General features: G+C 44.0%; 1 protein-coding gene across 1 annotated transcript in view; it reads left to right on the top strand.

Moving 5' to 3' along the window:
* Positions 1-15099, top strand: part of THSD7A (thrombospondin type 1 domain containing 7A) — a 570344-nt gene that overhangs the window by 68515 nt on the left and 486730 nt on the right. Inside the window, exon 2 of the mRNA XM_068235085.1 lies at positions 6032-6100. The gene's annotated coding sequence lies outside the window, so the exon portion shown is untranslated. The remainder of the gene's footprint in view (positions 1-6031; positions 6101-15099) is intronic.

Below are 15099 nucleotides of genomic sequence, written 5' to 3'. Positions count from 1 at the left end.
TAGGTGAATTTTGATTGGATGTTGTAGGCTCCACCCATTTTCTTGAATCTTAATTGCATTCACCCAGTGACAAACTGTGTCAAGGTTGAGACCCCTGCGATTAACAGTCTAAGAATGGCTGCAGTTCACATTTTCCCATTTAAAATGAACGGCTGAAATTTGATTGGCTGTTTTATGCTCCGCCCACTTTTTCTGGATTTGTAACCTCGGTCACCAAGTGACCAACTGTGCCATGCGTGGGGACTCTGGCTTGATTACTGTGAGAATGGCAGCCTTTTTACATTTTTTCCATTGACTTGAACGGGTGAAATCTGATTTGCTGTTTGTAGCTCCGCCCACGTATGCAGGGGGGACCCAAGACCCCCAGAACATATCATCCCAGGTAGTAAGGGATCTGTATACCAAGTTTTGTTCAAATCGGTCAAGCCGTTTTCGAGTGATCGCGGCACATACACACACACACACATACATACATCCGATTTTATATATATACCGTAGATGTAATTTAATTGGGTTCCCTTTAAATTGGCATTAAAGGATACATACACTACACGATGCATACATAGACATATGACTATAGTAGAGATTAGATTGTGAGCTCCTCTGAGGACAGTTAGTGACAAGACTATGTACTCTGTAAAGTGCTGCAGAAGATGTCAGTGCCATATAAATACATAATCATACTATGGTAGGGCTTTAGACTATGACTATGGTAGGAATAGATTGTGAGCTCCTCTGAGGACAGTCAGTGACATGACTATGTACTCTGTAATGTGCTGCAGAAGATGTCAGTGCCATATAAATACATAATAATATGGTAGGACATTAGACTATGACTATGGTAGGATTAGATTGTGAGCTCCTCTGAGGACAATCAGTGACATGACTATGTACTCTGTACAGTGCTGCAGAAGATGTCAGTGCCATATAAATACATAATAATAATATGGTAGGACATTAGACTATGACTATGGTAGGATTAGATTGTGAGGTCCTCTGAGGACAGTCAGTGACATGACTATGCACTCAGTAATGTGCTGCAGAAGATGTCAGTGCTATATAAATACATAATAATAATATGGTAGCACATTAGACTATGACTATGGCATTATTAGAGTGTAAGCTCCTCTGAGGCCAGTCCGAGACATGACTATGTACTCTGTAAAGTGCTGCAGAAGATGTCAATGTTATATAAATACATAATAATATGGTAGGACATTAGACTATGATTATGGTAGGATTAGATTGTGAGCTCCTCTGAGGACAATCAGTGACATGACTATGTACTCTGTATAGTGCTGCAGAAGATGTCAGTGCCATATAAATACATAATAATAATATGGTAGGACATTAGACTATGACTATGGTAGGATTAGATTGTGAGCTCCTCTGAGGACAGTCAGTGACTGCAGAAGATGTCAGTGCTATATAAATACATAATCATACTATGGTAGGGCTTTAGACTATGACTATGGCAGGATTAGAGTGTGAGCTCCTCTGAGGACAGTCAGTGACATGACTATGTACTCTGTAAAGTGTTGCAGAAGATGTCAGTGCTATATAAATGCATAATAATAATATGGTAGGACATTAGACTATGACTATGGTAGGATTAGAGTGTGAGCTCTTCTGAGGACAGTCTGTGACATGATGACTATGTACTCTGTAATGTGCTGCAGAAGATGTCAGTGCTATATAACTACATAATAATAATATGGTAGGACATTAGACTATGACTATGGTAGGATTAGAGTGTGAGCTCCTCTGAGGACAGTCAGTGACATGACTATGTACTCTGTAATGTGCTGCAGAAGATGTCAGTGCTATATAAATACATACTAATAATATGGCAGGACATTAGGCTATGACTATGGTAGGATTAGAGTGTGAGTTCCTCTGAGGACAGTCAGTGACATGACTATGTACTCTGTAATGTGCTGCAGGAGATGTCAGTGGTATATAAATACATAATAATAATATGGTAGGACATTACACTATGACTATGGTAGGATTAGAGTGTGAGCTCCTCTGAGGACAGTCAGTGACATGACTGTGTACTCTGTAATGTGCTGCAGAAGATGTCAGTGCTATATAAATACATACTAATAATATGGCAGGACATTAGGCTATGACTATGGTAGGATTAGAGTGTGAGCTCCTCTGAGGACAGTCAGTGACATGACTATGTACTCTGTAATGTGCTGCAGGAGATGTCAGTGGTATATAAATACATAATAATAATATGGTAGGACATTACACTATGACTATGGTAGGATTAGAGTGTGAGCTCCTCTGAGGACAGTCAGTGACATGACTGTGTACTCTGTAATGTGCTGCAGAAGATGTCAGTGCTATATAAATACATACTAATAATATGGCAGGACATTAGGCTATGACTATGGTAGGATTAGAGTGTGAGCTCCTCTGAGGACAGTCAGTGACATGACTATGTACTCTGTAAAGTGCTGCAGAAGATGTCAGTGCTATATAAATATTAAATAATAATAATATGCTGAAACATCTGTATGCTTGTTGGAGATTAATGCTCAGTAAAAGACGAATACTCACCTAAGAGGAGCTCTGCATCCAATTATTCCACCGCCGGGCCACTCGTTCCAGCCTCCGACTTTAAACATAATCAGTGCCTTTAACTACATCTACCTAGCCCTGAAACCTGTATAATTCATATCTGTCAGTAATTAAAGGGATGAGTTGGCAACACTGCTACCGGTCCTGATGGGCAGTCAGTGGGTGGTGGGTGCAGGGCATAGCTGCCTGACGGCTGTTTCGCACAGAAATGCACTTCTACGGGGGCTGCTTGCAGTGCCGACTCCCATTGCCTTGTCTTCTACTACAGTCATTGTTTTATTTGACTGAATTCGGAATTCTCTAATCAGAAAAAAAATATAAAAAAGAATCACGTGCGCGGCCCCTTTTATTCTGTTTGGCGCCCTTTTGTTTTGATCTGTGTATTCTGTGATTTCTCCGCTGCTGTGAAAGGCTGAGGAAAGCACAGAGAGCCACGCAACATAAATAAAGAACAATGCTAATTGCCACAAACCACCAATAAAGCGGAATACGTGTCATAATATTTTGTCAGCGGCGCTCGGACGGCTCATCGACGCGCTCCTGTTCATCAGCTTAGTGTGTTTGATGCCTCCGGGGGAAGTGGGAGGGGGGGGGGGGGGGTAACTGGGGGGGGGGGGCTGTCACCTTCTTAGGGATTTTCACACCTTTTTTATTGCGAGCGATGGGAAGTTCAGACTGATGTATCTGCCTCATGAATGTTTTATTACAGGGAATAGTCTGGCGTGCGAGGGGAGATCGCAGCCAGCTGCCTCTCCGGTGACAAGCCGCGCAGGGCGGTCCTGGGAGAAATACACATTAGAACACAAAGGGATGATATTAGTTTGGTTTGATGTTTATGAACTTTTGGCACGATGGAAGCGTTCGTATTGAATTAATCGCCGCGTTGACTGACTGCGCAGGAATATTAACCACGGAGAGCATGAACCTTCCCCTCCCCCCAAATAAAAGGCAAATGTTTTATTCCTCGATAGATTCCCCTGCAGCAGTCGGGAATATGTCATTCTTGCTAAAATACGTTCCAATAACGATCTGCGCCGGACTGATCTGTGTCACGGCAATGATCTGTGTGTGTGTGTGGGGGGGGGGGGGGGGGTTAGCAGGAAAAAAGGGCGCTGGTGGCTAATGGACAATTTGGGCGCCACTCTAATGCATTTTTTGGGTATACGGTGCCCAAAGCAATAAAAAAAGTGTGCCTGATTAAGGGCTGGTGCACACCGAGCGGCTTTTTGGGCGTTTTCAGATCCGCTTGCGGCTGCGGATCTGCTTGGTCAATGTATCTCAATGGGGTGGTGCACACCAGAGCTGCAGGCGTTTTGCAGAAACGAAAAATGCCTGGGTGAGGCATTTTTTGGATTGCGGATGCGTTTCTGCCTCAATGTTAAGTATAGGAAAAACGCAAACCGCTCTGAAAAACGCCTGTTCAGAGCGGTTTTGCAGGCGTTTTTGTTACAGAAGCTGTTCAGTAACAGCTTTACTGTAACAATATATGAAATCTACTATACTGAAAACCGCAGCAGCAATCCGCAAAACGCTAGCAAAATGCCTCATAAAAATAAAAAAAAGCGTTTAAAAATCTGCTAGCATTTTGCGGATCTGCTTGCGGTTTTTGGTGTGCACCAGCCCAAATATTGTTTTCCACATAAGAACGTTATAGTTTTCGAAATATGTTATTCTAGAGAATAGCAAAGTTATAGTTTTTGTCATATAATTTCATTTGTATGTACAGATTTTACTTTCTTACATATTATCGTTTCTATGTGTTAAAGAGTGTTTGTGTGTGTGTGTGTGTGTGTGGGGGGGGGGGGGGGTGTTGGTAGTTGGGGTTAGGCACCACCAGGGAGGTGGTTAGGGTTAGGCACCACCAGGGGAGTGGTTAGGGTTAGGCACCACCAAGGAGGTGGTTAGGGTTAGGCACCACCAGGGGGATGGTTAGGGTTAGACACCACCAGGGGGGTGGTTAGGGTTAGGCACCACCAGGGAGGTGGTTAGGGTTAGGCACCACCAAGGGGATGGCTAGGGTTAGGCACCACCAGGGGGGTAGTTAGAGTTGGGCACCACCAGGGGGATGGTTAGGGTTAGGCACCACCAGGGGGATGGTTAGGGTTAGGCACCACCAGGGGGGTGGTTAAGGTTAGGCACCACCAGGGGGATGGTTAGGGTTAGGCACCACCAGGGGGATGGTTAGGGTTAGGCACCACCAGGGGGATGGTTAGGGTTAGGCACCACCAGGGGGATGGTTAGGGTTAGGCACCACCAGGGGGGTGGTTAGGGTTAGGCACCACCAGGGGGGTGGTTAGGGTTAGGCACCACCAGGGGGATGGTAAGGGTTAGGCACCACCAGGGGGATGGTTAGGGTTAGGCACCACCAGGGGGGTGGTTAGGGTTAGGCACCACCAGGGGGATGGTTAGGGTTAGGCGCCACCAGGGCGGTGGTTCGGGTTAGACATCGCAAGGGGGGCGGTTAGGGTTAGGCACCATCAGGGGGGGGCGTGGTTATGGTTAGGCACCACCAGGGGGGGGGGGGTTAGGGTGAGACACTACCGGGGGGGTGGTTAGTTAGGCACCATCAGGGGGGTGGTAAAAAAACGTTTTCGTTAATGAGATTTAGTTATCCAGCCGCGCCAATTTGTTATTCAGCCATGCGCTTTTTTTCATGCACGCGGGTATGTAAGCACAAGGCTGACAATTGGGGAATGGGGGATCCGGACCTTCGCTGTAAAAATGCCTATAATACTTTGGCAATAATCCGATTTAAACATTTTATACCACTGAAAAAAAGGTGAAAATATTGGCTTCTTTCAGAGTGTTTGCCGTTTCTGTATAAAATGTTATGTATTGATAATTCGGTGGCCATCTTGTATTTATAGCTCTTTAACCCTTTAGCAGCCAATTGATTTAGAAGCTTGCAAGTGCTTCAGGCCAATTTATTTTAGCACTTTTTTTTATTTATTTGTTACATTTCCTTACTTCTAATTAGTACTGCTGTAATGTGTATTTATGGCCACTTGTCACTAGGGGGCAGTGTGAGACAATAACAGAGGATTCTGCTTTCAGTTTCTATATCTTCTGCTAGTAGAGACAGAGCAAAGCATTCCAAGAATTTACAGCACAGAGAGTTCTGCCGACGGAGGTCACAACAAGCAGCGCACTTATCTCATATGAGATAACTCTATTGGAGCTGCTAATGAGTTAAGGAGCTATGGGCCGCAGTACAAGGTTTACATTATTGGGCCTCTCCATGAGAAGATTTTGGAATTTTTTTTTATATTTTTACTGCCATTGAGGTCACTGCTTGGGTAAAAAAATCACTGACGTAGCAGCCATGGGGAACATTCTGGGGAGCTAATAAGAGGGCCAGAGACAGCCCCCTTTGCACCAGTTCTATAAGTACATGTATTCTTGTGACCTGTATTTCAGGCTCTTATCTCTCTCTGTTCTCCAGGGAATGAAGCACAGAATGGACTGTTTGAGAGTGAGCGCTACATGGGAGTGTCTACCTGCAATAATCATGGTAAGTCTGATGCTTTTTGCCTTCCACATCCATAGATTTTAATGTGACCATTATCATCATTATTATGCATTTATATAGTGTTAATACATTTTGCACAGCACTTTACAGAGCATATTGAATACTAAATCCATGCCATTAAAGGCTGGTACACACAATGCAAATTCCCATCAGATCGATCATTTTCAGCATGTCCAATCTGCAATCGGTCAAAAACTGAAATTCAATCCCATTCTTGATCGGTAGGAGATCGTACAACCTGGAAATCATCAATTCACCCCTTGGATCTGATGGGAAATTGCATTGTGTGTATCAGCCTTGAAGAGGAACTCAAGTGAAAATAATGTAATAAAAAAAGTGCTTAGTTTTTACAATAATTATGTATAAATGATTTAGTCAGTGTATTCCCATTGTAAATTCTTTTAATCCCTGATTTACATTCTGACATTTATTACATGATGACATTTGTACTGCTGGCAGGTGATGTAGCTGCTGCTTGCTGTTTTGGCAGTTGGAAACAACTGTAAACAGCTATTTCCCACAATGCAACAAGGTTCACAAACAGGAAACTGCCAGGAGCACCGCGGTCCTCAGAGCTTCTTGTGGGAGCAGGGCCGGTTTAAGCAACAATGGAGCCCCAGGGCAAAATAACCCTGCCCCCCCCCCCACCCACCCAACAGATATCCCAGAACAAAAATCGGCATTAAGGGACCTTTTTTGCAGCTGGTATAGTCAGGGTGTGAAGCCCCAATCGGTCGGAGCTCCACATTCTGGCTACCCCAGCCTGCATGGGGGACAAGGGGTTAAAAAGTTTCAGGAGGGGGGACCCCACATAATTTTTTTTTTTAAATTTCCGCACTCTAAACATAAAAAAAAAAATTGGGAAAATAGGAAAAAATGCCAGGGATCTTCATACAGCCATATTGCGGCTGTATAGCGATCCCTGGCCAAAGCACTGCGGCTGCGTATGGACCCCCTGGAAACCCCGTCAGGAAATGTATTGCGCTTTCGTTTGATGCATGTAAAATTACACTACCATTAGGTACTAAAAGTGACATTTACCGCATTTAAAAGTATACTTTTTTCCTTCGAAACTTTAAAATCGATTTTCTCAAAACCTATAAGGTCTTTTTGAAAAATTGTTTTTTCCTCTTATTCCCAATGATCTCCTTAACATATCCTGCAAATTTAGGGTTTCTAGCATTTAAGGTGGATTTGCTATTAACCATTAATGTCGGCGGGTTTTTAAATGTGTATTTTTTTTCCTTTGAAACTTTAAAATTTTCTCAAACTATTATGTCGATTTAAAAAAGTTTTTTCCCTCTTGTAGCCACTGGGGGCCCCTACAAGCTCTGGGGCCCTAGGGCAATTGCCCCCTTTGCCTCTATGGTAGCGCCGGCCCTGTGTGGGAGGGGTTTCACAACAATATCAGCCATACAGCGCCCCCTGATGATCTGTTTGTGAAAAGGAATAGATTTCTCATGGGAAAGGGGGTATCAGCTACTGATTGGGATGAAGTTCAATTCTTGGTTACCGTGTCCCTCAGGCTGGGTGCACACATGGCAGAAATGCTTGCGGAGCGTTTTATGCAGCAATGTTAGTCTATGGGACGCAGAAGGACCAGCATTGCACTTGCGTTTTACAGTAAGCGTTCTGCAAAACGCTGTTTGTGTTGCCTAATATGCAGGCTGGCTGCCAAAACGTACATAACGAAAGTCTATGGTGACGCATATGCATTGCGATTTTCATGCGTTTTCTGCTGCGTTTTCAATTAAAAAGTAAAGATCTCTGTGTTTCCACTTCCTAATGTTTTCCTGGTGATTGGCATTAATTTAAAAAATAAAAACGCATACAAAACGCATATGCGTTTTTCATTAGCGAACCACAAGCGCATTAAAATGCACGCAAAACCAATAGAAATGCACAAAAAACGCACTTGCGATTCGCAACTGCGAAAACTCATGAAAAACGCATTCCTCAAACGCAAAAACACCTGCGGAAAACACAGGATTTAAACACTATGTCATGTTTGAACCCAGCCTCAGGGAGTCACAATCTATTGTGACACTATCTAATCATTGGACGCCTCTGGCACCGAATGTCCAGTTATAGCTGCTAATTGCGGCTATTAACATAGGTGCCTGTGGGGCGCTCAAACTTCTCTGGTGTACAAATTACCCATTTCATGTTTGGTTATCTGTAGTTTAGCCTTGGCAGCTTTTAAAGCGGACCTGAACTCAGAACTTCCTCTCTGTTCTAAAATATATTCAACAGCATAATAACCTTTAAAGAAAAACATTTCTTTGTAACAGCTGATACAAATCCTACAATAAACCTACAGTGTGTCTACTTCCTGCATTCACGGAAGCGGACATAGGGTTAACACCATGTGTTTACAAATTAGCTGCTCTGACAAGACAGCCAGCTGACACTGCTGAGAGATCAAATTACACTGGTAATTAGTCACAGATGAGCAGGTATTAGATAGGCTAAACTGTCTAAATACACACAGGGTGAATTTATCTATGTTTTCTTTCTGTCCTGTGCAAGAGTTCAGGTCCACTTCAAGGAAAAGCAGTAAGCCAATTGTTAAATCAGCTAAATAAATATTCTATCCTATTCCCACCTTTCCAGAGCGGACAAATATGATGTAACTTGTGTTAGTATGAGGAAACCACAGCCAGCCTGTGTAGAAATTATATATTCCATTTTTTTCTATGTACGCATAACTTGAACATTTCTTTAAATAATAAATCCATTTAAAATGAAGGAGTTTCTCTGATAGCGGTTGATCGCCCGTTTAAGTCTTTTGCCGCCGTTGAGCGCGGATGTCCTTGAGTCGGTAGTTATAGTGATTTAAGCTATGCAATTGTCGTTTTCAGACAACCCCAGCCCCTTATTGACTTTCAGAATAGCGATTTCTCATCTTTTTCTCGGGGCTGGTAAATATTTATTTTCCATGCTGAAATGTCACAGCTATTTATAAGTCGCTGAATTATTTCCTCGCCTCTCAGGCGTCCTGGCTGCCGGGAGGGGCGCGGTGCGGGCGGCGGCCATTGTGCGCAGGGACAATGGTCGCTCTTATTAAATCGCATTAATGCATGCCAGGCCTCAGACCCTGCAGAATAAAATGTGGTGCGTCAGTAAGATGTGAGCCTGATGTGTCTGTCAGTCACCTGCAGTCAGGAGAGTACCGGGCAGCAAAAACAGGAAGACAAGATCCACCGTGCATTCAATAAAAATATTCATTAAAGCAGTATAAACCTCTGACATCACATTCAATAAAAATGCTGTTCCCTACTTTTTATTATCACTTCAGTTACCATATTTACTTTTGTGCGCAAGTAATATTGTCTGTCAAATTCCCAAAGTACAGATTATCTGCTCTGAAAGCTGCCATTGCATTTTATTCATAGATTTCAATGTATAAACATAGCAGCTATCTAATGATGAGTTCTCATCTGTCTGCTTGTCAGCTCAGTACAGTTCCGTTTCAGCACATGGCTGGCTGTAACTAATTACAGGGCAGCGCGGTGACATAGTGGTTAGCACTCTGGCCTTGCAGTGCTGGGTTCCTGGTTCGAACCCCACCCAGGTCAACATCTGCAAAGAGTTTGTATGTTCTCCCCGTGTCTCATGGGTTTCCTCCAGGCACTCCGGTTTCCTCCCACATCCCAAAAACATACAGAAAAGTTAACTGGCTTCCCCCTAAATTGGCCCTAGACTACAATAAATACACTACACAATACATACTACTATGGTAGGGATTAGATTGTGAGCTCCTCTGAGGGACAGTTAGTGACAAGACTATATTCTCTGTACAGCGCTGTGTAAGATGTCGGCGCTATATAAATACTAAATAATAATAATAACTAATTGTAGCAACAGAGGAATGTAAACAAAAGATAATGTTATCACCTCTTGAGATGCCGATTATACTGCAGGGAGCTTTCCAATGAAGAACAAAGTGCTGTGTTTAAGTGTTTGAATGCTGTTCTGCTACATTTTTTTTGTGTGGTAGTAGACTTAAGGCTGTAAATAATCTTTTAGAACAAAGAGGAAAAGCTGAGTTTCAGACCACTTAAGTGAACACAATCACAAAAAAATTTAAAATAAATCTGCACACATACTTATAAGACACATATTTCACCATGTTCATATGCGCTGTAAATTGCTTTTTTCCTATGTTGCTGTCAATTAGAGTAGGCAGTAAACGTCTGACAGATTTTAGGCTAGTCCATCTCCTCATGGAGCATTCTCAGAATCTCCTTTATTTTTTACAAAAGCGAACCCTGGAAATCATCTTAAAGGTGCCCATTAATGGTACAATTTTTTCTTCAGATTCGATCTTTTGGCGCAATTTGAACGAGCAAAACTAATTGGAAGGAAAGTATTAATTGTTCCCATTAATGGAATGATTTATCATGAACCTGAACTCAGAACTTGTTCTCTGATCTAAAAGATAAGCAACAGCATAATGACTTTTAAATAAAAAAAAAATTCTTTGTTACAACTGATACAGATCCTGCAATAAATCTGCTGCATGTCTACTTCCTGCTTTCATGGAAGCAGACATATTGTTAACATTCTGTGTTTTCAAATTAGCTGTTCTGCCATGGCAGCCAGCTGACACAGCTGAGAGATCAAATTGCAATTTGTGATTAGTCACAGATGAGGGGGAATGAGACAGGCTAAACTCTGTAAATACATACAGGGTGAATTTCTCTATGCTTTCCTTTTGTCCTGTGCAAGAGTTCAGCTCCACTTTCAGAAGGATTTACATTCAAAATCCATCTTTCGGATCAATATTATTTTTGTTTTCCAGTCGACCAAAGAATCGTTTCACATCAACTTGCACCAGTCTGCCACACACGGCACAGTTTTTTATACAATTCAATCATAAAATTGTGTCGAAAAGTTGGCATCTGAAGGAAAAATTGCACCGTTAGTGGGCACCTATACAAAGATGTCTCGCCTACTCGCTTGCACACTATTCTGGCAGTTGGACTGATCAACTGCTTTTTAGTAAATACTTTTGAAAATAAAGAAAAACCTTGAGAACCCTCCATGAGGAGATGAATTAGTCCAAAACCTGACTACTGCCTATTGTAAACTGTTTAACCTGCCCCTTTCTACTACCAGCGTTTTGCTATTGGATTCCAAATCGTTTGTGAATCGCAAAATCCTAGGTACAGGAAACTAGATGGAATCGGTGGTAAACGTTTACGTTAATGCGTTTCCTTTGCAATGCGATTTTGTCACGATCACACTCGCCATCCTGCTGCACGTTTAATGCGACTACATGCGACTCCTATACTTTGGGTCTCAGGAAAATCGTGTAGCAATCGCACCACTATGAGATTTTTCTGCAATCTGGCAATTCAAAATATTTTTTATTTACTGCTTGTTTTTTTTCCCTCCTGGTCCAAATCGCAAAATAAACGCACCGTGTGTACACGCGACAAATTGCCAATGCAGTGGGTAATACAAAGGAATGCATCGCAGCACAGTTGAGGTTACGATCGCATTTCTCAGTGGAAAAGGGTCCGCTGGGACCCACTATCGCAATCAGTAGCGTTTTGTGGTATCAAATTTGTAAGCGATTTTAGAAACGATTTCTGTGCTGCAATACAAGACATTCGAGCGCAAATGCTCACAACATGCTGCATATCCTGTGACTGCGATTAGCTTTCATCGCAATCGCTCTAGTGGGTTCACCGCCATTCACTTTCATTGGCAAAACGTCTTTGAAACCGCCGACGATTGTTGGTAAGCCAAAAACGCTCACAAAAGCATTAGACCCAGCCTTAAAGGGATACTGTAGGGGGGTCGGGGGAAAATGAGCTGAACTTACCCGGGGCTTCTAATGGTCCCCCGCAGACATCCTGTGCCCGCGCAGCCACTCACCGATGCTCCGGCCCCGCCTCCGGTTCACTTCTGGAATTTCTGACTTTAAAGTCTGAAAACCAATGCGCCTGCGTTGCCGTGTCCTCGATCCCGCTGATGGCAGCAGGAGCAGACTGCGCAGACACAGACCATACTGGGCTTCTGCTATACACTCCTGGTGACATCAGCGGGAGTGAGGACACGGCAACGCAGGCGCAGTGGTTTTCTGACTTTAAAGTCAGAAATTCCAGAAGTGAACCGGAGGCGGGGCCGGAGCATCGGTGAGTGGCTGCGCCAACACAGGATGTCTGCGGGGGACCGTTAGAAGCCCCGGGTAAGTTCAACTCATTTTCCCCCGACCCCCCTACAGTATCCCTTTAAAGAGAACCCGAGGTGGATCTTCGGGGGCAGATGGAACACAGAGGAATGTTCTCTGCCTCATGACATACCTCTGTGTCCCCCCACTGCCGCTTTCTGCCCCCCACCGCCGCAACATAGCCTCCCAAGATTAGCAACAATATTTGTCACTGTCTCGGATGTAAACACAGGGGAGAGGAATTCCCTGTTCAAAACACCGACCAGGGGCGTTCCTGCAGGGTTTCCAAAGCTGCCATTGGGCCGGTCTATCTCCCCTGGCCACGCCTCCTGCCGCTCCATCGCCTCCCTGCACGCTGTGAGAGACAGTCTCTCCTTGCAGCATTGTGACCAAGACGAAAGTGAAAGTGGCAGTTTTTGCAGCTACCTGATGCACTCAGCCCCCCAGATCAGGTAGCCTACTTTTTTATTTTTTTATTTTATGAGTCCACCAGGGGCTCTCTTTAAGAGTCTCATGCCACCATATGCTCTTTGCGTATTGTTGACACGAGGTACACGTTTCCACTAGTGTGAACTGATTCTGATCTGATTTGGTCTAAAAATCGCAAAATGCAAAGGCGGACAATAGACAAAACGCAGAGAATCGCATACTCGAGACTGTCAAAATGGCAATTAAATCGCTCTACATTTGCATTTTGCGATTTGTCATGGATTTCTCATCACCTAAATCTCCCAAACAGCGGTCACAACAAGAACAGAAAACCCAGCACCAGAATTTGCGCTCACGTCGGTCATTGGTGTAGCTAGAGACTATAGGGCCCGATAGCACACATTTCATGGGGCCTTCAGATGTTGGCAAGTTTCAGCAATGCCACCTCCCCCCGCCCTATATGAGTTACTTGGGAAATTTACATTCTCATGCAATCTACATTTCATATAGTCTATGGATACAGTGGGATGCGAAAGTTTGAGCAACCTTGTTAATTGTCATGATTTTCCTGTATAAATCGTTGGTTGCTATGATAAAAAAAGTCAGTTAAAGTAAGTGTCCAAGCAAATAAAAAAAAAAGGATCCACTTACCTGGGGCTTCCTCCAGCCCGTGGCAGCCGTCCTGTGCCCTCGACGCAGCTCCGGAGGCTCCCAGTTTTCTCCGCTACAGAACCGGACCTCGCCAGGTCGGGTTCCGGGTCGGCGTCTTCTGCGTTCCACCGCGCGGGTCATGTGGTCCGGCTGATGTCATCAGGACGGTACTGCGCAGGCGCAGTACCGTCCTGAAGACGTCGACCGGACCACGTGCCCTACGCCGTGGAGCGCAGAAGACGCCGACTCCGGAACCCGACCTGGCTAAGCCAGGGGAGAAGACCGGGAGCCTTCGGAGCTGTGGCGAGGGCACAAGACGGCAGCCACGGGCTGGAGGAAGCCCCAGGTAAGTGGATCTTTTTTTTTATGTCCTTGGATGTTTCCTTTAAATATATATCATATAGGAGAGACACACACAGTGATATTTGAGAAGTGAAATTAAGTTTATTGGATTTACAGAAAGTGCGCAATAATTGTTTAAATAAAATTAGGCAGGTGCATAAATTTGCGATTTTATTGATTCCTAAACTTTTAGAACTAATTATTGGAACTCAAATTGGCTTGCTAAGCTCATTTACCCCTGTCCTACATACACGGGTGAATCCAATTATGAGAAAGAGTATTTAAGAGGGTCAATTGTAAGTTTCCCTCCTCTTTTAATTTTTTCTTAAGAGTAGCAACATGGAGGTCTCAAAACAACTCTCAAATGACCTGAAGACAAAGACTGTTCACCATCAAGGTTTAGAGGAAGGATACAGAAAAAGAAATGAAATCAGTATTTAGTAGATCCTCCCTTTGCAGAAATTACAGCCTCTAAACACTTCCTGTAGGTTCCAATGAGAGTCTGGATTCTGGTTGAAGGTATTTTGGACCATTCCTCTTTACAAAACATCTCTAGTTCATTCAGGTTTGATGGCTTCCGAACATGGACAGCTCTCTTTAATTCACATCACAGATTTTAATTATATTCTGTAATGAATAGTGGAGATGCCGCCGCGCGGTCTGGCGGCAGGGCGGCTGTCTCTGCGTTCAGACCGGCGGTTTCCACACAGCAACATGTGTCTGGTTTGCCTGGGCCTTCTAGTGCACACAGATGGAGAGCTACGCGCGCCTGCGCCAGAAGACAGGACCTTTATGCCAACAGGAGAGGTATCAGCTGATCAGGATGATCAGCTGATCCCAGTGGAACTCCTGATTGGCTGAGTGGCTGGGGGTGGCGCTGCGGAGCGCTGTAGTATATATAGATGTTGCTTGTCAGTTGCTGGTTGTCTGCTGTTGCGAATACTTACGTGTGAGCACTCAGACCTCAGTCAGATCCTACAGTGTGTTAGAACCAGTTGGAACTGGGAATTCACACTTAGCCAGATTCCGCTCTTGATGTTTACTTTGTCATCACTGTGTTATACTTTAGATTAGTTCCAGGGTGTTAAGATCAAAGACCTCACACCCCAGACTAGGATACTGTGTTATTCTTTAGACTAGTTCCCGGGTGTCGAGACCAAGGACCTCACACCTCAGACTAGGATTGTGTTTGATATCTGTTATGACCTCTGGCTCTGTTGACCTCTCTCTTGCTTTCTGATTCGGTACCTCTGCCTATCTGTCTACCAGTTGCCAACCTTGCCTGTACCCGGTTACCGAATCAGCCTCCTGTCTCTGTACCTTATCTGCTCGTGTGTTGCCGACCTGGCCTGTCTGACCCTTCTGACTGTCACTCATC

This window comes from Hyperolius riggenbachi, chromosome 5 (assembly GCF_040937935.1).
Source record: "Hyperolius riggenbachi isolate aHypRig1 chromosome 5, aHypRig1.pri, whole genome shotgun sequence".
Taxonomy (NCBI): Eukaryota; Metazoa; Chordata; class Amphibia; order Anura; family Hyperoliidae; genus Hyperolius; species Hyperolius riggenbachi.
Note: the sequence above shows the minus strand (reverse complement) of the source record. Positions and strands in the feature narration are given on the sequence as shown.